The following is a 22,883-nucleotide window of genomic DNA, read 5'->3' as shown; positions in this document are numbered from 1 at the left end:
CATGATCTCACAGTTCATGAGTCTGAGCCCCACATCAGGCTCTCTGCTGTCAGCACAGAGCCTGCTTTGGACCCTCTGTCCCTCTCTCTCTGACCCTCCCCTACTTGCTCTCTCCCTCTCTCTCTCTCTCTCTCTCTCAAAAATAAACAAACTTTTAAAAATAAACAAATAAAACAGCAATAGCTGTCAATGCTTAAAAAAGAATTTACGCTTGCGTAAATTTTAGTCAGGAACCCTAGTGTTAAGGAAAGTCACCATTTTCCATTTGGAGAGGTGAATGGAGTTATGTAGTCACAAAAGATCAATTCTTCTTCCTCAGAGGGTTCCTCTATTTGCTCTTTCATAAAGAATAACTCAGGATGGGTATGCAAATTTCGGGGGACTGTTTCCAAACCCCCCTGAACTGCCTGGCCTCCCCCCGTCCCCCCTCAGTAGTTAGTTCTCACCTTCACAGGGTGATGAGGGTTTTAAGAGACCATGGCTGTGAAGAAAACAGCTGAGAATAATTGGGGGAAATTTTTTTCTGCTTCCAATAACTTGGCCTAAAATAACTAAATGTAAATAAAATAGACATTAACAAAACTAAATCGTGGTAAGTGTTACATTAGAATACAGGCATTCTTCCCTCCCTGTGGGGGAGGGAAGGGCTTTACCTAAGAGTCAAATTTTAAAGCTGCTTAAAAGAAACCCGAGCCTTCATCCAAGCAGCCTATCTGGAAACTGATGGAAACATTAACAAAGAATACAATCAGGTGAAAGGTTAATTTCCCTCCGACGCCTCTTCCTTAATTCCTCTCTTATTTCACAGGGCACCAAAGAATGCTCTAGGCACTTGGGAAACCAGACTTCGCTTCAGCCAGGGTATTGTTGAGAGTTACCAGCATCCTCACCGTTTTAGAGCCAAAGGGTAAGTTGGAAGCCACTCTCCTACTAATGACAGCGAGGGCCCTGAAAGAAGTTATTGTTGACGTTTCTACAACGCTCAGCCATTTTGGGATCCGAGACGAGTCTCGCTGGCAGGTGTTCGATTATTAGGAAAATGAAACAGATGGCGTTGGCAGACCGTGGCTCCCCTCTTCCTCAGCTGCCAGGAATTCCTACCCTCAGGCTTAGCGCCACATATGTTTGTTTAATAAAGTTCCTGCCATTTCCAGGAAACAGAATCAGTGTCATCATTCAAGCACGCCCCGAGCTGTGAACGAATAACATCATCCACGTTTTCTCAGAGTGGGAGGCGACAAACCGCTTGGTGTTTTCTGTGGCCCTCATACCTGCCTCTGCGGAGTCCACTGAGGCACCCCCTGTCCCTGGCTCCGAGGAGGAAGGTGTGTGTGTATCTCAGAGGTTGTGTGCAGTGTTCAGCAGGCTGTAACATGGATCGGATGCCCTACGTTAAGCACGTGAACAAGATCCAAGCCTCCAGTCTCCGCACAATCAAGTAACAGAAAATACCATCTCCAAGAAGGCGTTTCCTATTGTCTAAATCCAGTCCACTTTGGTACCATTATGTTTACCTTTTCATTGTAGGCTCATTTGATTGACCAGCCAGTCTTAAGAAAGAGCTCACAAGTTTATCGACAGAGGATCTCCTGGAGATGCCTAATTAAGGCCGTTAACATAATGAAACCATGAAATTTTAGGAAGGAAAACCATTCTGAAAATTCAAATCATCCTAACAAAAATAAAACAAACATCACTTGTGATTGTGCGCATCAATTATGTATGCAGACTTTTCAATAAAATACAATCAGTCCCATATATATTATAATGAGCCAAAAATTATTCATTCAACAGAGACGTACTGCGCATTTACCCTTAGCCTCGCACTATGACATACACGGGGGCTACAAGAAGGAACAAGACAAATACAGCCCCGGCTTTGGATGAGTTTATGAACGATAAGGAAAAAGAAAAGCAGACGGCAATGAGAAAAGAAAATGATAGGGCTATGTGACACGAAGGAAGGACACCCCACCTTCAGAAGGGCAAGAGTGACAGAGAAATGCCTTGTGATATCAGGAGGGGGTCAGGCAACACACACCGATGAGAACTCCTGGAAGAAACTGGAACTTGAGGAGAATCAAGGTTTATCTGGGAGCATGAGGTTAGTTCAATAGGGCTGAGAGGTCATGACTGAAAAGAGGGGGTGGGCAGAAATGTACTTAGAGGCATCTGTGGGGTTCCCAACATGATCCCATTATGGAGTTGGTGCTAGGTCTGTCAGAAAGCCCCTGGCAATTTTTAAGTAAGGGAGAGGCACAGATTTGCTTTGTTTGAAACAGCGTTTTGACTGCCATGTGGAGATAGATTAGATTGGGGCAGCTATGGAGGAACTCGGAATACTCGAGATAAAATTAATGAACTTCAACCTGGTTGATGAAAGTGGGGTTGAAAGAGAAAGAAAAAAAGGGATTTTTATCTTAGAAGAGAAAAAAAATTAACAACCTTACCCCAACTAAATCTTTTATGAGAATCACCACCAGAATTACCTTTACCGAATCTGTCTTTCCTTCAGGTTGTCCATTTGCCAGGACAGATACTAATGTAATGATAAAAACAGGCTAACTGGAGACAGCCCCTTTTTAGTCCAGGGTACTGGTTATACAGGTGCACACAGATGCACAGCCGCCCCCCCCCCCCCCGCCTTGTTTGCCTTTAAATAGGAATGTGTGTTATGGTAAATACTGGTAATCCTAGCATTCAGGTACCAAAATAGAACATACCCTTTGACTTGTTTTTATACTTATATACCCAGATATCCCAATGTGAATGCATGGCACAGATTTAATTTTAAACCTACACTAGAGATCACTTAATCTGGTTCCTGCTTGGATAACAGAACTGGGGGGTCCACTCGAGAAATTCTGTCCCATTAGTGGCCAGCTTTGTTATGTTTTTTTTTTTTTCCCTTTATGTTAGATCTAAATTTCTCCTAATAAATTTCACACCACTGCTAGTGCTGAAATAGAAAAAAAAAAAAAATCCTTTATCTTACACAATAAAAACAATTGAAGGTAAGAAGTCAGAGATTTCAGCCATTCACAGTTTTAGAAATATACTAGTTTGACCTCTTGATAAAACCATGGGTCTTCTGTTGGCTATATGTATTTTTTCTCATCTTCATGGTAAGATATGTACATGCTATTCCACTCTAGTTTATAAACTGCTTCAAGTAACAAATCTCATTCTATGCCATCATCTGTGTGGCCAACTTTTATCACTTCCCCTTCCACCCTCCCCCCGTATGAAATCTCACCTATTGAGGGAAAAAATTAAATACTGAACAGTCTCCAAGACTTTCCATTCTTGAATATAAAAAGGCTGTAGACGTTTCCATTAGGGCTATCAATCTTATTTGGACGAAGAGAGTGTTGTGCTTTATGGGTTAGAGGTTTGCCTTCCAGTCTGGATTTATGATTTAGAAAGTAAGTCAATCTGCTATTAACCGACTTCCAACACACATACACTGTAAGGGGAGCGACCATTTATTCATCATTTATCACACAACTAATATATACCAAGCAATGTTTCAGAACTTAGCAGGGAATGAGGTGGAAAACACATTCACATTTCCCTATGAGAAATGGGTAGCCTCCAAACAACCAAATAAACAAGAAAACTGGTGACACATGCTATGCAGAGAATTAAAATAGGTGGAGGTCAGGGTGGCTGCCGTGGGGTCAAGGAGAGAGAGGTCTCTGAGGGTACAACATTTAAGCTGAGATGTGAGCAAAGACTAGGTTGTTTCATGGCTGTACCTACAGCTGAATTTAGCCTGGAGAGAAACACATGACCATGCTGACGGAGTCTCACGTGAAATTCACGATCACAGATTTCTACGGGGCCCTTGATGCTGTCGGCGATCATAGTAACATGTTTCTAGTCCATTTCATACCTACTTCTTTTCCAAAGCCCCAATACCTCCTTTCCTCGCTCTCTGCTGAGGCCCCAGCCTTTCATTTTACTGGGAAGACAGAAGCAGTCCTAAGAGAGGTTCTCCAGGGGCCACCGTGCCATCTACCCACTTAAGCTGCCTTTTCCCCTGTTGTCCTGGACGAGCCTCCTAGGCTCCTGCACAAGGCTTTTCTGCTCCCTGGCTTTCCCTGAGATGGCTTCAGCTCTGCTCCCCTGTCTCTCCTCCATCTTCCTATTTCTTTCTCTCCCTGATCGATCCAGTCGTCACTCCAGCCTGCCTGCAAATGGAAACAGCATCTCACCATGCACAGTGGCAGCCGAAGTCCTTACAATGACCGCAAGCTCACCGATACCTGGCTGTGGGGCTCGAGGATTTTAGCTCCTCCTCTGCCGTCCTTCTCTCACTTTGCTCCAGCCACACTGGCCTCTTCATTATTCCTTGAACAGGGCATAGCACACTTCCACCTGAGGGCCTTTGCATCTGTATTTTTTTCTTCCTTGAGCTGTCTTCCTCTAGATTTCTATGACTCAATCCCTCCTCCTGTGTTCTTTGTTCAAATGTTACTTCTGAGTTATTCCCTACACCCTATCTAAAACCTGCACTTGTACCCTGCCATTTTCTATCTTTGTTGCTAGTTTTATTTTTCTCCTTTTATCATTACCTGACACACAGTAGGTCTCATTTATTTATACAGCGTGTTCTCTGCCCTCCCACACTCCACTGGAATATAAGTTTTATGAGAACAGGATTTTTTTTTAGTTTTATTTAAAAAAAAATTTTATTTTTGAGAGAGAGAGAGAGAGAGAGAATATGAGCAGAGAGAGAGAGAGGGAGACACAGAATGCAAAGCAGCTTGCAGGCTCTGAGCTGTCAGCACAGAGCCTAAGGGGGCCTGGAACTCGCATACCGGACCGCAAGATCATGACCTGAGCCAAAGGCGGATGCTTAACTGATTGAGCCACCCAGGTGCCCGGAGAGCAGGATTTTTAAAAGCATTTTTGTTGTTTAGTTTTATTATGGATTTATCTTCACATTATAGAAAAACTCTGGCATGCCTAGGGTCCCACTAAATATTTGTTGAATGAATTGAATGCATTCAAGGAGCTAGTTTTGCAAGGTTCATGGGAAGGAATACTCCGGGCAGAAGGAATAGCTCAAACAAAGGCCCGATGAAGGGATAAAGGTTGACGTGTTTGAGGAAAACAGAGGTCAGTGTGGCTAGAACAGAGGAGGAGAGGGTAGGGTGGTCCAAGATCTTCCCTCCTGAAGAAGGGGAAGGGTCAAAAAACACAAAGGTCTTTGGAGACGCTGAGTGCTGCCTGTCATTCCTGATGCTTTTCCCCCTCCGCTAGCCAGGGCCCCCAGTCGGTCGTTAGGTAGTGAATGAACTGTGAACTTCAGTTGTGGCACTTTGGGAACACCATACCTTCGGCTATATAATGGCCCTCACACAGTCTCTGCAGGACTACAACACTAGCTTGGCCCTTGAGAGTCGTGCCCTGCCGGGTTCGGCGTTCTTCTCCTTGCCCATCGCCTTTTTCCGAAAACGCAGCCATTTCTGTGAACGAACTTTTTCCTGCAGTGACACAGCCAGTAGAAAAGCTCTTATTCTTCTAACCAACTCTATCTAGGGAGGTGGCCACTGGGCCTTCCGTCTTTCCCCTTAACTGGAAAATGAGATTACATTTTTAGTGTAAAAGTGATGATTCCTCCCCAACAGCGGAATAGCTCTAGCATATTTGAATTCATTGGAATTTATCATCGAGAACTGTCAAGAATTTGCCATTTTATCCCGCTTGCAAGCTCACAAGTTTGCCTGACATATTTTCACAGATGCAGGTAGAAGGCATCAGATTCCTCACCATCAAGGACAGTTTGTTACTCAAAGTAGTAGCTGTAGCCGGAACAACTCTACTTTTTCTGCCTGTTTTCCAAGCTCCAACTCCAAGAAAGCAACAGAAAGAGGACCAGAGGATGCCTCCACATTCAATGGGTTGAATAACAGGACAGGAACCCCAACCTTTCGGAACCCCTGCTTTTTAGAGTGGGCAGTGAACACATTAGCTCTTTGCTCCCAAGGGAAACATTACCTTTATTATACTGGTGACTATGTCTGCCCTTTGCTCCAGAAAGACAAACCATCTCTCTTCCATGGCTGTTGTCTGTACAAATATCCTTTAGAAGCCCATCCAGAACAAAGGGAAATCAGTGCCTTACAAGATATACAGGAATGTGAGAGGCTCATGAAGATTTATTTCCTAACAATATCTGCCCCTCGTTGCTACCCCATCCTGGTTTCTGATCAACTTTCCACATGCCACTCTGACAGCTGCTCTGCTCTCTGATAGAGACTGGGACAAATCCTTCACCTTATGTAGCATTTTATTGAGACCATTAGCCACAGGACTCCAAGCAGCAGTAGTGATCTTAATCATGGCCTCTGGAATCCCAGATGCAATCATTCAAACAAATCCCATAGGCCATCAGAGTTTACTGTAGAAGGCCAGATAGCTTTCTCTCTAAATCTCTGTACTGACCTTTCTATCTGGCTGAAACACTGATCCATGCACAGCAGGATGTACTAGCATTTGCACACCCTCTGCTTCGGCCCACAAGCAGAAGGTATTGGGCAATTCTGTCGTCATCACAACCCTGGCCAGTGAGCAGAAACTGACCTGATGGTCTTCCGGGGCCAGGTTGACATCACTGATCACTTGAGCTACAGCCAGGGACAAATTTTAACATTTCTAATTGGACAATTCCCCGTGTACAGGTTACTGCCTGCAGGTTGCATGTAAATAATGTGTCATTTACTCCTCCAGGAAAGCCTCTTCATTAAGCAAGGTGGCCTCGTTTGGGAGAGATCCATCATCTGAGAGCTCTCAGGTCTACCTATAAGGGATGAGTCACCACGTTTTCAGGAAGGAGGTAAGAAACGCTTGCCTTCGTATAAGCAGCATGGAGCTGGGGAGACATGGTGCTTTAGAAGGAAAATGTTGTGGACATTAGAGTGCCTCCAAGTAGTAACTATACCAGTTTTTGTGCAAAGGTTGCAGGGCCTTTAACGTGGCTTCCCAGCTGACTGGTGAATGCTAGGGTTTGCCGTTCAATTTGGATAATGTCATCAATTTTTCTTTGTGAGGGACTGCTTGAGGTCAGTGGTCCCAACCTGTCCTTTGGGTTTATACCACCAGCTGAGTGCCATCTGTCTACCCCAAAGAATGCCCCAAAGTCAGATGAACAGACTGGAACAGCAACAATGCAAACTGAAAATACATCAACAATGCTGAAGAACCATCAACAGTCCTGAGAGAGGGTCAAAGTTCAATGAAGTCAGTCTTCCAGGAGTAGAGGGGACCAACACTCCCAACAGTGTGACCCTCCCCGATCTGGAGACAGGCTTTCAGCACGAGTCGCAAGCCTGACTTGCATCAGTTGTATCTGCATCAGAAACAGAGTCCCTTCCTTGGTACCCAGCGTATACTGGAGGATGTGTTACCACGCCCAGTATGGCGATAGCTCCAGGAAGCAGAAGTGACAATCTGGTGCTTAAATCCAGTTCAGTCTCCTTAGTGTGTGTCTACATGAGTGGCCCAGACTGACAAGCAGTTATGAATATTTCCCTGGTTTTGGACCTGAGAAAGGGGTATTTTTAGTCTGCTAGTCTGGAGTTTTCCAAATGTCACACCAAACAGTCCCGCCATTGGGAACAGTCTCCGAGTCAGTATGAGTATAACAGAGTTCACCAAGGATTATAGCAGCCAGACCTACACGAATGGCTTTGAGTAATGTCCACTGACAGGAGTGAACCACATACTTTTTCTGCAGAGCCACTACTGAGATTAAATAGCCCCAGCAGCCTAGTTATACTAGTGGGTTTCAGCTCAGCCAAACCATCAGTGGGCCAGGCCTACATGTTTAAGAAGCAAGACATAACAGGAGCTACTGGTCTGTGTAAGGGATTCTACTCCTCTTAAAATGTCTGCATCGGCTGAGGCTGTGGGAGCAACAATTCAATTCCACTGGTGACCATTGGCTGCAAACCTCTAGCTCCTGTGAAATTTTCCTGCTGATGGTGCAAGGCTGTTGTTGTATTCAGCTGTTGCAGCTCTTAGTTTGCTTCCTTACTTTTAAGTCCTTCATCAAGACTGTGATTTTCTCATCCTGTTCTGAGCTGCTGTCCTCTTTCTGTGACACCAACCAGGGGAAGACGGGGATGCAAAGTGGGGAGCAACTTCCAGGTTCCACTAGAGGTTTTCTACAAGTGGCTCTTTCCAATCATGGTGCCCCTGGCACCATGGGACAGGGAAGGACAATGATCCCACATCAATTTCTACTGTACAAAGGGATGTGGAAACAGAACAACGACACAACGCAGAAGAGGCACACAAGGTTCCATGAGCTCCCTTTCCCTGCTGTCAAGTCTTTCCAAACCTGGTCAGCTGCGTCTAGTCACCTTCTCTTCCCATTGGTCTGTTTACAATTATGCCTGAGGTAACTATATCCAAAAGCCATGAAAGTTTAAGTTCTTCCCTATTCAAAATTCCTAACCATACTCAGGTGGGTGGATACAGTCTTTGATTTCCCCCTTGGGGAAGGGGACCTCAACTTACCTCTAATAGGCTTCCTCAGTGGAGCTGAGGTCCGCACAGAACACTGGAGGACCGGGAGAGCACAAAGAGGGAGGATCCGTGCCATTCACCGAGGCTTCCATTTACCTTCAGTTTTGAGCAGTGCAGCAGCAGCAATGGTTCAACCACATGAACTTCGAGTGTTTTCACCCCACCCAGGACTCTCTCCCCGGGGGTGAGATCCTCTCTGTAGTGGGGAGCCCCTCCATTCAGCAGCCCCATTGATGGGGTAGGAAGTGGCATCCAAGAGTGAATGGCCAAGAACAAACTCTTGAGATGTTTTCGGTGCAAAAAGGTGTGTTTACTATAGCGCAGGGACAGGACCCGTGGGCAGAAAGATCCGCACTGGGATTGTGAGAAATGACTGATTATATACATGTAAGTTTGTGGAGGGAGAGGAGGATAGAGATAAGCCAAGTCTCTAAAGGGATTTCTGCATGTTAAAGAACTGTAGGATCCTGGGGGCTTGGCTATCCTTGTCAAGATAAGGTTGTTTTTAGTCTCTGGCAAACGTTAGCATTAAGACAGCCATGAGTTCCTTGGGGAGTCTTAGCTCCTGGGTTGGGAGGGGGCTGCGGTGCGGGGTGTTAGCTCCTGATTTGCCCTCAGCTTGCCTTGCGCTCCCTCATCACCTTCTTGCGTCTTCGCAGCAGCAGCACCACTAAACTTGCGCACAGCCTGACTCACGCTGGCCTCCCACGCAGCCACTTTTTAACGGTGTCTACTTTCATGTGGGACACCTGGGACTCTACTCCCACACTAACATCTCTTAAGCTCTCGCCTCATCTCCGCATAAGGGCGAGGGAAGTTTTCCATTGTGGTGGGGCTGGCCACAGAAATTCACTTAAATTCCGGTGGGTCAGTTTCTCATTCTCCACTGGGTCTCCACAATCAGCGTTGTAAATCCAATCCAGGTGCGCAAATCCAGGATCCTGGTCAATGTCGCTTCCGTGGTCGCCCCAGGACTTTGTGTCAGAGAGATCTGCCGGAAAGGGCTAACACTTTCTAAGTGCGGCCAGGATCCACTGCAAAAAAGCAAAAACAAAAATGCCCCACCCCAACAGCAAGCCAACCTCTGAGGCCTACACTGTTGTCCTCAAATAGGTCTACAGCTGGCATCACAGACCGCAGGGGGGATTGGGCTGTGGGATGGCCCAGCTGCTGCCACTCTTCCTTTACAAGCCCCTCACCCTCACATCCCAAGGGAACCAGCCAAGGTTCTAAAAATTAGCTTAGTTTCTCCTCATAGCAGCCTCACATCTCCCTCTTCTCATGCTCCGTGTAGACACGCAACTCTGTAAGTGTTGCCTGAAAAGGGTAGGAAACTTCTGCCTGCCTGGGATGAATCTTACCCCTTACGATGCAGTGGGTGCGGGCTGGCCACGATGCTCTCAAGGAAGTTCTCTGCCTGGAGGAATGTCAACTACAATGACAAACCGCTTAGGCAATTGTTTTTGGCCTGCTTCCTACTACTCTCAGCCTGTGACCACTTCCCCAGTTTCCCCTCATTAATGGTCAGTGGTGAAGGACCATTTATAGTCCAACTGATCACTCAGTGTGTCAACAGGTTCACTACCAGTTCCCATAGACTCCCCCCACATGGCGTTCATCAGCCCGTGACGTCCTCATTCTTCATCTCCTAGCAAGGCGTGTCGTCGTCAGCATCTTACTCTCACTGCCAAAACTGTCGAGGACTATGAGTGGTCTGAAATATCACCCTACTTGTGAGCTACCAAGTTAGCCTGCCACAACTTCATAGATCTTGGTAGATGACATGAAACTTCAGGTCAGAGATGAAAGATAAATTATTACCTAAAGCAACAGCAGTGGGAGCGTTTGCATTTTTGCGCCGGTTTCCCGAGCTTCGGTTCCCACAGGGCCACACGAACAAGACCAGAGGGCACCAGCCAACGGAGTGGGTTGTACTACAGAAGAGGACCCACAAAACCCAAGTGTTTTCATAACGGGCAGTAGGCGTGTTTGACCTCTGTTCCAAGGAAACACACCCCTCTGTCTTCCAGGACTGTAAGTAAATTTCTTGTTTGCTGCACAGAGACACTACTATCTCCAAGGCTGTTCCCTGAATAGACAGTTCACAACAGCCAGTGCCTTGGTTTTAAGACTTAGAGGAAAACAAGAGAGACAGTCGTGCCAAACAAGCTCTTTGTAGCTCTTCCCCGACAGCACCACTTGGAAACTGCACAGACAGTGCTTTCTTCTGAGGCGAACCTACTTTAAAGCGATGCGGATGATGTGACCACTTATCCTCAGCCTCTGGTATCTGCCAGCTTGCCAACCTGCTCTGTAGAATGTAGAAAGTCACCAGGTGCCTTCCCAAGAATTCATACACCTTGACATTCATGGCATGGCTGTAGGGACACCACTCTTATCTTTATCCTTATGACTTATTCATTCCATAACTTTGAGACCGTACCTCCCACTCCCCTTTACCCATTTTGCCCATCCCCCCTAGCAACTACGAGTCTCTTCTCTGTATTTCTGGGTCCGTTTCCACTTTTAGTTTGTTCATTTGTTTAGTTTTTTGGATTCCGCGTATGAGCGAAATCGTACGGTAGTTGTCTTTCTCAGCCTGACTCATTTCACTTAGCATAATACACTCTAGCTCCATCCATGTTGGCACTAATGACAAGATTTCATTTTTTTATAGCTAAGTAATATTTCATTCTATGCATCTGTGTACACATTACGTTTACACATACATACAATGAAATATTATGTATATATAATATATTTATATATATCACATCTTCTTTATCCATTCGTCCAGCAATGGACACTTGGTTTACTTTTATATCTTGACTATTGTAAATAATGCTGTAATAAACATAGGGGTGCATCTATCTTTTTGAATCAGTGTTTTGGTTTTCTTTGGGTAAATACCCAGTAGCACAACCACTCTTTTTAATACAAGAAACATGCACAATTTTATTCTTAATTTGACACATTTTTGTCTGACTTCTAATGATCTTCCATACCCTAGGATTCTCACATGCTTGGTCTAAAAACTCCAAACAAGTTAGGGACTTGCAGTTAGGGACTACACTAGTCATTCAAGCTTCCATACAGTATTTATTGAGCTCCTGTTATGTGCCTAGCACTGTTCTAGCCACTGAAGATAAAACTATGAAAAATCAGCAAGATTCTTACTCTTGTGAGCACACGTTCTATGGGAGTAAATACCAAAGTAAATAAGTGTAGGGCCAGTGTAATGGAGAAAAATAGAACCACACAAGGAAAACAGGTGGTGCTGAATTAGAATGATAGGGCTATCTTATAAGATGGTCAAAGAAGTCATCTACAGTAAGGTGATATTTGAGTGCAGACCTAAGGTGACCCTGAGTAAGCCCTGTCACCCACCCACCATCTTAGGCGAAGGGAGGAGCAAATGAAAAGCCTTGGGATCTGGGCTTGCTTGGTGTTTTTGAGTCTGTTGTGTAGGACATGCTGTCCAGGAGGGGGGCAGGGGGTGCTTGTAAGCCATTGCCACAGCCTTTGGATTTTACTGAGTGAAAAGTCGACAGGGGGTTTTGGGCATGACCTGATCAGGCTTATATTTTAAAAGGGTTACTGGCTACTGTAAGGAGAGAGACTAAGCGGGTGAAGAGGGAAATAAAAGGGAAAAAGTGGAGGCAGAGAATCCAACAAGGAGGCATTTCATTAAATGAAGTGAGAGATGATGGAGGCTGGAACAGGAGGAGGAGAGTGGAGATAGCCAGAGTTCCTGGCCCTGTAAAGATAGAGAGTGTGCTGCATATGAGAGAATAGCAGAGTTTTTGTGATTGTTAGTTTGTTTTTCCTAAGCGACTGCATGAAAAGAGCGTCAATATAATGACCTGGGGACAACTGCCAGAATTGGGATGGGGCAGGGGAGGGTGAGCAGGAATCAGGAGCCTGGACTTAGGTATGCTAATGTTGAGATCCCACATCCAGCAGACAGTGAGTATGTAAATCTGGAGATCAGAAGAGAAGTTGCAGGGGTGAAAACATTTTTCCTTCCTCCCTCCTATGCTCTTTGGCTGGTGTAATAATAAAGTTGACATGAGGCAGGTTAATAAAAGAAAAAAATTAATTTTATAATATATGAAACATAAAGAAGTGACCAAAGCAAGCAGCTTTTAAAACTTGTAGAGAAAGGAACAGTAACTTTGTGAAAACTTGACAAGACAAAGGGGTTTGGGCCTGGGGTAGTAAACTGATAAAGAAGTAACAACGTTTGTTTATACAGTCTTCTTGGCCCTAAAATTCCTCTCTCTGGTGATCAAGATGCCTTCTACCCGGTACTTTCACATGGGAGATTTATCTCCTGCTTTCAGGGAGGCAAAGGAAGCTCAGAATGTCCTTCTCGTACCAGCTGTTACCCAAGTAGCTTTTAATTCAAAATAATCAATATGCCAAAATGGCATGTTCTGGTCCCCTTCAATTTCCAGACAGGGGATACATGCTTGGGAACTGTCAGTTGTACATTATTGAAAGCCAGTGAGAATGGATGAGATCACCAAGGGAAGTTGTGTTTATATAGATACTTGCAGACAGAGTCCCAAAGGCATTGAACCCTGAGCCCTCAGGAGATGAGGAACCACCAGCTATGCAGATTGAGGGTCGGGATGGGCACTAAAGTGGAGAACCATGCAGCTGCTCCCCAGTAGACTCTAGGACTAGGGTGGGTGATGGTCCAGTGAGGCCACAAAAAAGACCTGGAGAAAGTGACCAGACATAGGTTTATTGGAGGGACTTACACACAAGGAGTCCAGAAGCTACTGCCTGGACTAAGCTTCCACTGCTGGGGACCATGTACAGCAAGCTTTGATGTCCCAGCAGCTTCCCCTCGCTACTATCGGTGGCCCTCCCTCTCCTTGCATGGCCAGGGTTTCTAAGGAGCTTAAGGCATGACACTTGAACACTCTTTGTCACAAGAGAGGTGCTCCAGGTTGGCCACCCCCATAGCCCTTGACCTTGAACACTGAACAACATATCCTGCTGCAAATTCTAAGTGATGGGAATATAGAGGGCGACTGGGTTACTACATTCTCAAGCAGTCATTAACAAGGACATTCAGGGTATGCTTGTACAAACTAGCTATCCATCACGTACCATCCAAGAACCAAAATGATGGTGTTCTGGAAGCCAAGTGAAAGAGAAGTTTTGAAAAGGGGGAGTCCTAAGGTGACTCAAATACTGCTGATAGGTCAAGAAGACGAGGATTAAATGCTGCTCCTTGGGTTTGCCAGTGTGAGGTTCTCGGTCACCTTGACAAAATCAAGCTCGGCAAGTTCAAGGGCTAATGCCAGAGTAAGTGGAAGCAGTGAAATTAGACAACTGTTTTCAATTTTTTTTAAATTAAAAGATACAAGGAAACAGGTAGTACCTGTAGGATGGGTGGAGGCCAGAGGCAAGGGGAATGGGAAGAATTCAACCAAGGCAGAACGAAAGGGCTAGAAGTTTATTGAATATGCTGCAAGGGGCAGTGGGCAGGACAGCAAAGGAGAGACAGTCTGCCAGGAGGCCGTGGTGGGGGGCCGTAGTTAAGGGGGAAGGTGAGGAGGAATGGGAGCATATGGAATTCTCCTTTTTTGGTAGGTGTCTCCAGGTAAAAGTAACCCATTGGTCAGCTAGGGCTTATGGATATTTTGAGATGGGTTGCCTAATGGGCCAAGGGGTCACTGGGGGCCCTTCTACCTTTCTCAGGTTTCCATTGCTCAAGTTGGTTGCCTAAAAGCAGGCTGTACAGTACCTGGAAGATTACAGGAGGTCAAGGGAGAACTTTTTTTAAAAATGTGCTATAGCACCATATTTTTGATGCTAAAAATGATACAAGAGAGACATCATGCAAGAATGCAGGAGGAGAGGGACTCTTGCTGGAAAAATGGCCTGAGTAGGTGAGAGAAGCCTGGATCCAGAGCTCAAGCCGAGTGGCCAGCCTGGCACAGGAGCAGAGAGGGACGGTCCGCCCATGAAGAAAAGGCACTGAAAAGAGGACAGTGTTGTTAGCGGTGGGAGCTCGTTGAACTGCTCTGATTAGTATGATTTTCTCCCTGAAACAGGAAGCAAGATTATTAGGATGAAAAGGAGAGACCGGGCGTGGCAGCTCTGAGGAACAAAGAGAAGACATGAAATCATCATATAAGGGATTGGAAGAAAAATGGTATTAGGAAAACGTGGGGGGATTGCGAGGAGGCCCCGAGGGCTCACTTGAGTGTGCAGGGCAAGAATTGAAACTGGTGGCAGTCAGGATGACACTATGTGTGTTTCCTCAGCCAACTTCAGCTGCCAGGGTACAGGCAGAGTAGGCAGAGAAGTCCTCATTTCGGATTCTGACCTGGTATATTGCAGGGTGTATTTTTATTTTTATTTATTTATTTTTTTTTTAATTTTTTTTTCAACGTTTTTATTTATTTTTGGGACAGAGAGAGACAGAGCATGAACGGGGGAGGGGCAGAGAGAGAGGGAGACACAGAATCGGAAACAGGCTCCAGGCTCTGAGCCATCAGCCCAGAGCCTGACGCGGGGCTCGAACTCACGAGAGATCGTGACCTGGCTGAAGTCGGAGGCTTAACCGACTGCGCCACACAGGCGCCCCTGCAGGGTGTATTTTTAAAGGGCCATGCAATCTAGGGTGTTGGCGGATAAAGGGCCAGAGGGAGCCAGCCCTCTAGGGCTTTGGGCTAAGATTAGGAGAAAACAAGATGTATACTGCAGGCTTCAATTTATTAAATCCCTTTCGTGCTGGGGAATAAACAGTTCCTGCTCTATTACCCCCACTGTAATGCTAATGACCTTTTCAGCCGCGATTCAACCTCCCCTGAAGCAGGAGCTTACCCTGCAGCTGCTGCTGGGTCAGTGAGCATTTTCCACAGCGTGAGCCTGCGCTAAGCCCTCTTCACATTTCCTCAACTTCACTTCTCACAGAAGCCTTATGAAACAGATATGCTTATCGCCACTTCCCCTTAACAGATCAACAACAGCCAAGATGAGACAGAGAAAGATGACATAGCTCACCCAACGTCCTATGTGGGGTTACACTTAGATTTGAACCCAGATGCCTCTGATTCAAAATCTGTGGACGTGACTGCTACATTTTGTTAAAAACCCAAATTCAGCTGAGTAGATTTTAAAGCTCTTACGGCCTTTATTCAATGATTCGTGAAGTGGGCAGCATCTAATCTAGAAGGTAGAAAGAGGCTCCAAAGAGGTATGCAAGGCATGAGATTTTATAGGCAGAGGAAGCAGGAATGTCGTACTTGGCAAGAAATGGATTGGTTATTGCAGGGTTACTTTCGTTGTAGGGGATCAGAGTGGCCCATCAGGCAGATTACCTAACTAATGGTGACCGGGTGACCAGCATAGAACAGTCCCGAAACTATTTTAAGATTTTATTTCTGGGTGAGCTGAAATTGTAATTCAGCCTCAGTTTGGTGACATGAGGCTTAGCATAAGTGACTCCATTATGAGCCTGTTTTGTTTATTTTTAACAATTCCCAGTTCTTCCAAAATACTAATGTTAATACAAGTTCGATTTAATACAAGTTAATGCTGATGCTAATACAAGGTAATACAACATGGCTTGTTTTTAGGGGTATCTAATGCTAATATTTCTTATTCTTCTAATACACAACTAGTTTGATTTCAATACAACTTCACAGTCAGGTTGTCCTGATAATAAAGACGGGGTTGCATTTAACATGTTGTGGAGAAGAGATAGTTTGATTCTATCCTGCCTGGAAACACCTCTCCCCGCCACAAAATGTACTTCCATTCCCACATGAGGCTTGAATGTCTTTAAAAAACCCCAGTGCTTGAGAGATGCTTAAGACTTCAGACACGTCATTCATATGTTCAGAATCTAACCTGAAGGGCATCAGAATGCAGGATGAAAACTCACAGGTGAGAAAGAACAAAACAAGGGAAGTTAAGGGCCCCGAAAACACAATTTTATAAATTTGAAAAGCACGGTGTTACAAGGGTTTAATTCGAGTGAGAATATTTCTGTTTTCCCACGTTTCATTCCCTGTGTGAGGGGAATAAAACACTTTGTTTTTATTTATTTTTTAAATGTATTTATTTATTTTGAGAGAGGCACAGACAGCACGAGTCAGGGAGGAGCAGAGAGAGAGGGAGACTGAGAATCCCAAGAAGGCTCCGCATTGTCAGCATGGAGTCCAATGTGGGGTTCAAACTCACGACACCATGAGATCATTACCTGGGCTGAAACCAAGAATCAGACGCTTAACCGGCCAAGCCACCCAGGTACCCTGGGAATAAAACACTTTAAATAAATGCAAATATTTGCATTGAAGAGCACGACTAAAAGAGACCTGTTAAGTCTAGCTGGTGAGGTCTTGAAAACACGAAGGGTGTGTCAAGAATTTCCTGTAAATAATGCCTAGCCGACCAGTGTGCGTTCGTTAATGCACAATGGCAAGGGTGTGCTCTGAGCTCATTTCCCAAATTAAGATGCAGAAAACTCCGCAGCAAAGTTGCCTGAAAATCAAGATGGGAGGAAATATAACTATATCCCCCAGCTACTAATAAAATTGTAACCACAATTATTCCTGATGGTTTGCAAAACAGTCACAGACTCCCGTGTTCCTGCAAAGAGAGGCATTTAGTGAGGATATCAAATCAATCTCTCTGTCCATTAAACCCTTCAGTGAGTTCGATGCCTGTTGTGTTTCTCAACTTTTCAGGGATAAATTTTCCTATTTTGCTTCGTGCTCTAAATCCTGAGAACATTCCAGGAGACTGGTGGTGTGGAGTTCGGGGGGAGTGAGAAGGACAGTTTCAAGAATTCAACAATGCGTGCAGTTGCTAGAGCACGCTTGCTGAAGAAATCATATTTGTGTGCTGAAACAGCTTCACAGATTTTACCGTAGGGATAATCGAGCTCTGCTATTGTTTCTTGTTAAAGCCTTTTAACTAGCACTCATGAGGAGATAAAACAAAATGACCCGTCCATTTCCCTGTCTTGTGGGTTTTAGAAAACATGGCAACAGTTCTCCTTAGAGAAGAATCTTGGATAATGCCTGCGTGAAAGAGGGTATTAGAGCCTGAAAACTTCAGGGCTGTTCGACGCCAGCCTTGGCCGTACACAGGAGCAGAATGAGAATGCCTGAGTCCCTAGTTAAAGCACGACATTCATTAAACATATTTTAATCCACAGTAGAGAGCGGGCAGGTGTTTGGGGAGACACTGGGTGAAATCCCACATTGCAGGTATGAAGAACCCCAGAAATCACTAGGTAATTAACACTTTCTTTCTTGTCGCAAGACACGGCATTAATAAACTATGTTGGTGGCTCATGGTTCTCAAGTAAATTCCACTAAGTTGCAAGTGCCCCGTCTTAAATCTTAATTACGCAGACTGTAATAGGGGAAGAAATAATAATTGCAAAATTCCTGCAAAAGATTTTTCTTTGTACAGACATTAAGCTTGTGTATTTAAAGATATCACATCTCTTAGGTTATAGAGAGGAACTGATCCCTCAAGCTTCAGAAGAAGTTAAAAAAAATGCTTGAGACTGGACATCTTCACTGAATTGGAATTTGCTGATAGAATTGTGCTTGGATGTGGTCTCGGTCAGCTTGGAGTGCCATCACTAAATGCCACCAATTGGGGTGGGGGGTGGTGTAGGGCTAAACAACAGACATTTCTTTCCTCACTCGCAGTTCCGGAGACTAGAAGATCAACACCAAAATGCCCGCCTGGTTGGGTTCTGGTGAAAGCTCTCTTCCTCATTGGTAGACGGCCCCTTCTTGCTGTGTCCTCACATGGCCTCTCCTTGGTGTTGCTTGGAATGCTTGAATGAATGATGAGATCTTAGAGACCAGAAGCCTTAGGCTGGTGAATAGGACCTCCAGAGATGCTGAAAGGTGGAGAAAATATAATGATGCTGTGACAGGAACCACGCTGGTTTTCCTTTAGTCGTGTAGACTAAAGTCTGTGTGGTCCCCTGGATGAGAAGAGACATAGGACATCTCTAAATGGTGTCCCCTTTGTTTGTAGATTTACATGGGAAGTCATGTGACATGACTATAATGTCATGTCTATTTTTCTAGCATGTGGCGTGGCTATCATGGCATCTATTGACTAAACACAGGGTTAATCACTTTTTTTGTGTGTGATCCAGAAATATATCTCTGTCATAGAATCCACAGTGTGGTCAGTCTGAGAACCATTAATCAGACAGCAGGCAGAATTCTTAGGTAACTCAAATCAAGCATATCTTCTCAAAAGAAAAGCTATTTGTGGAGCCTCATACCCAGAATTTGGCTAAATGTAGCAGAAAATTGCTAATTGTAGTCATGCTCAGTGGTCATCCCAGCATTAAAACTGTTTAAAGATTAATAAGCATAAGCAATTATTATGTATGTACTATGTCACCTACAAATAATGGCTGGATAAAAACAGTATTCACTTTAGGCAAATGTGTGATCCTTACAAACAACTCACGGCAATAATGGTCAGGAGAAGAGGGAAAAAAGTTAAAGAACAGGGTCGATGTCGATATTCACTCCTTTCTTCTGAAAGTTTATACTCCTTACAGTGTCATAATCATGGCAGCGAGTAAACAATGAGGGCAAGTTATTTTCAAATTGTTCAAAAAGGATTTCATTTAAAAAAATAGGATTTCTCTTTTAGGCAATGTACTTCCATGCCTATTTTTGATGATTCTTTTACTGGGAAAGAGAAGTAAAGCCTATTAAGAAATATTACATCGAACTGCTTATATGTCTTACTAAATTTAGTATTAGCATCCTAATTAAACACATACAAGGCAGTTTAAACCACTATGAAGTCTGTTATTGTTATTAGGCTATAAAATAACTTTATAAGCCTACATATGACTGTAAAAACCTAACTCCTTTCGACATTATAATTTCTGAAATCAAATAAAACATTTCTAATTAAAGATAAAAAAGGTCACATTTAGAAAATGAGACCTGGAGAATTTAATATAACAACAAAACATATTCCCTTATACCAGGTTGAAATAAAAATGGGCAGGAAATTTCAATAGCAGATAAGGCTACATATCAATAGCAGATAAGGCTACATGTCTATGTTTCAAAATGTTTACACTAGTATAATATTTTTGGAGGATAGTTGATGCACAATGTTACATTTGTTTCAGGTGTAGAACATAGGGATTGGACAACTCTATAGTGTCATGCTCACTACCGTCCGTCATCAAATAATGCTAATACAGTACCACTGACTCTGTGATGGGCTGTACTTTTCATCTCCATGACTTATTCATTCCGTAACTGGAAGCCTGTAACTCCCACTCCCCTTGACCCATTTTGTCCACACCCCACTCCCTTCCCTCTGGCAACTATCAGTTTGTTCTCCGTATTTAGGACACTGTTTCTGTTTGTTTTATTTTGTTTCTTAGATTCCACATATAAATGAAACCATATGGTATTTGTCTTTCCCTAACTTATTTCACTTAGCGTTATACACTCTAGGTTCATCCATGTTGTCAAAACTGCCAAGATCTCATCCTTTTTATGGCTGTGTAATATTCCTGTGTGTGCGTGAGTGTGTGTGTGTGTGTGTGTGTGTGTGTGTGTGTGTGTGTATGCCGCATCTTTTTTATCCATTTCTATCTATGGACATTTGGGTTGCTTCCATATTTTAGCTATCATAAATAATGTCGCAGTAAATGTAGGGTGCATATATCTTTTTGAATTAGTATTTTTGTTTTCTTTGGGTAAACACCCAGTTACACTAGTATCTTTATAAAGCCTCCTACATATGCGGGCTTATCAGCATATTATGAATGTCTTACCCCATATCATTTTATTGTAGAGATTAGTGATGCTTTATTTTGTCACCTGTATCGGAAAAGATTTGATTAACAATTACCTACCATTTTCAGTGCATACTTCCTTTACTTGGTAATAAATGTTCCCTAAGAAACAATAGCACTGCCTGGACTTTTTGTTAAAAAAATTTTGTTAAAAAATTTCTGTAAAAAAAATTTGTTAAAAAAATTGGAAAAAATCCTATGTCATAAACAGCGGGGGATAAAATGGATACATTTACTTACCTACTTAAGCCTTCCTTGATATTCCTTTGCATTTTATTACTACACATGAACGTTTCTGATGTTAGACAAAGCACAATTGAAGAGATAGGAAATTTCTTTGTATATATACCTTTCATAGGCTATTTCTGCTTTCAGCCTGAGCTCTGATTGTTCAGATTACTCTTTAACCCATGATCTTTAGACCTGCCCTTTACTTCTCCCATGAAACTAAGGACATGGAAAACAGAAGCAGTTCGTGTAAAAGTCTTTCATACTTCCCAAGAGTTAGAAGCTAGAGACAGTGGATGGAAATTTGCCATTAAAATAACTCCTCATTGTAAATAATTTCTAGGCTCAGGTGTGTGATGTTCACTTGGGCTTGCTACTGACCCCAGACACTCTGCTTTCTTTCTGGTTGTCCTGCCACCAGGCTTGTGGCTTTGCATTCATTGAACCAGAAATTCCTCAACCCAACAAACTGTCTTTTTAAAGGATGTTTTTGTAGACTACAAACATATCTAATTATATGTAATTTAAAGGTTCCCACCAGTTGGCTGTCTTTACACCTGGCAATGCTGGCCTTTGTCCAGCCTTGGGGACAATATCTGACCCTATATCCCTCCTCTGCTTTGGAACCTTAATGTTTTGCAAACTCTAATATGCACACGAATCATCTGGAGAATGCACCTTGTTAAATCACCTTTAAAATGCAAATCCTAATTAACTAGAACAGAGGAAAAGGCTGAGCTTCTGAATTTTTACCATGCTTCCAGGCGATGCCTGTGCAGCTGGCCCATGGATCACACTTGGAGTAGCAGGCCGCCTCAGAACAGTGTTCTCAAGGTGTGGTGCTTGGACCACCAGCAGGAGCAGCAGCGGCACCCGAGAACTTGCTAGAACTCCAACCTGTCAGGTTCCATCCAGATTTACTGGATCAGAAACTCTGGGCATGAGGCCCACCAATGCATGTTTTAATAAAAGGTCCTCCTGGTGATTCTGATGCGCTCTAGAGTTTGAGACTTTCTGGCTTAGAGTATTATATATTAAAATATTTCTTCCACACCAAGTCATTAGATACAAGATGTTGAAATTCACAGCCAAACTCATGTTGCACAGTATGAACCTAAAATATGCCTCATATTCCAACAGTGGACTACAATGTGGAGTAGATAAAAATAATCCACAATCTTCCTTTTCTTTTTTAAAATTACAAAGACAATTAAATTTTATTGTACTTTGCCATGCTGTGCATTACATCCCCATGACTAATGTTGGTATATTTTTGTATGACTGCCTTCAACGTCTCCTTCTGGTGCAGGCGTAGGATTATTTCATAACTGGAAATTTGTACCTTTGATCTTTATTTTCCTTTTGGAGAGTGGATATGTAAATGTTAACTTTGCTCCCGTGTTATGAAAATAGTGCAAGGTATTCGAGAATCACTCAGCACCAACAGGTTTTAAGGCACCTAAGTAAAGGAACAGAACACACCACCCCAAAATATAACATTTTGACATACGTATTATTTTGAGTGGAAGACAATAGAGGCCGAACAGACTCAGAAAGACCTGTTTACCTTCCCTTAACTGTCTAAAAGAATTTAAATAGAGGGCCTTTATCAGGAGAAAGCTAATACCAAAGATAACTTGTTATCAGAAAGATTTATCTGCCTGACATGGCAAACATTTGTTTACCAAACATTTGGTCAAGGCATCATCCTGTGACTTATTTTCTTCCCCTTTGAGCCCAAGACTCATATCCGCTTCTCCTTAGCTCAGCATGGACTATAAGCCTCAAATGCTCACTACCTTTGGGTCTCATGTCTTTAGGGCTCCCATACACATGTTTTTTTCTCCTTTTAATGTTTTGTTTCTTTTTTTAAAATTTTTTAAAAAATTAAAAAAAAATTTATATTTGAGAGAGAGATAGAGCGTGAGTGGGGGGAGAGGCAGAGAGAGAAGGAGACACAGAATCTGAAGGAGGCTCCAGGCTCTGAGCTGTCAGCACAGAGCCTGACGCAGGGCTCGGACTCACTTGAGATCATGACCTGAGCTGAAGTCAGACACTTAACTGACTGAGATACCCAGGAGCCCCACATTATAAATATAATTATATTAGAAGACAGTAATGGCAGAAAAAATCAAGACAGGACAAAGTAGAATAAAGAATAATATTTTAAATGTAGGAGTAAGGGAGGGGAAGTTAGGGAAGACCTCACTGAGAAAGTCACTTTGAGCAAAGACTTGAAGGAAGTAATGAGGGAACCATGTAGATATGAGGTGTGCAGAGA

At 43.6% G+C, this 22,883-nt stretch overlaps 1 long non-coding RNA gene across 1 annotated transcript; it reads left to right on the top strand.

Moving 5' to 3' along the window:
- Window positions 1-685: 685 nt before the first annotated feature.
- On the top strand, window positions 686-1,703 carry LOC147581509 (uncharacterized). The gene is made up of 2 exons (XR_015249688.1): window positions 686-907; window positions 1,155-1,703. It is a non-coding gene; the product is annotated as an uncharacterized LOC147581509 (long non-coding RNA).
- The last annotated feature ends 21,180 nt before the right edge of the window (window positions 1,704-22,883 follow it).

The sequence above is a fragment of the Puma concolor genome, chromosome B1, assembly GCF_028749965.1.
Source record: "Puma concolor isolate L17-30 chromosome B1, mPumCon1.1.hap2, whole genome shotgun sequence".
Taxonomy (NCBI): Eukaryota; Metazoa; Chordata; class Mammalia; order Carnivora; family Felidae; genus Puma; species Puma concolor.
This window is presented reverse-complemented; position numbering and strand designations above follow the sequence as displayed.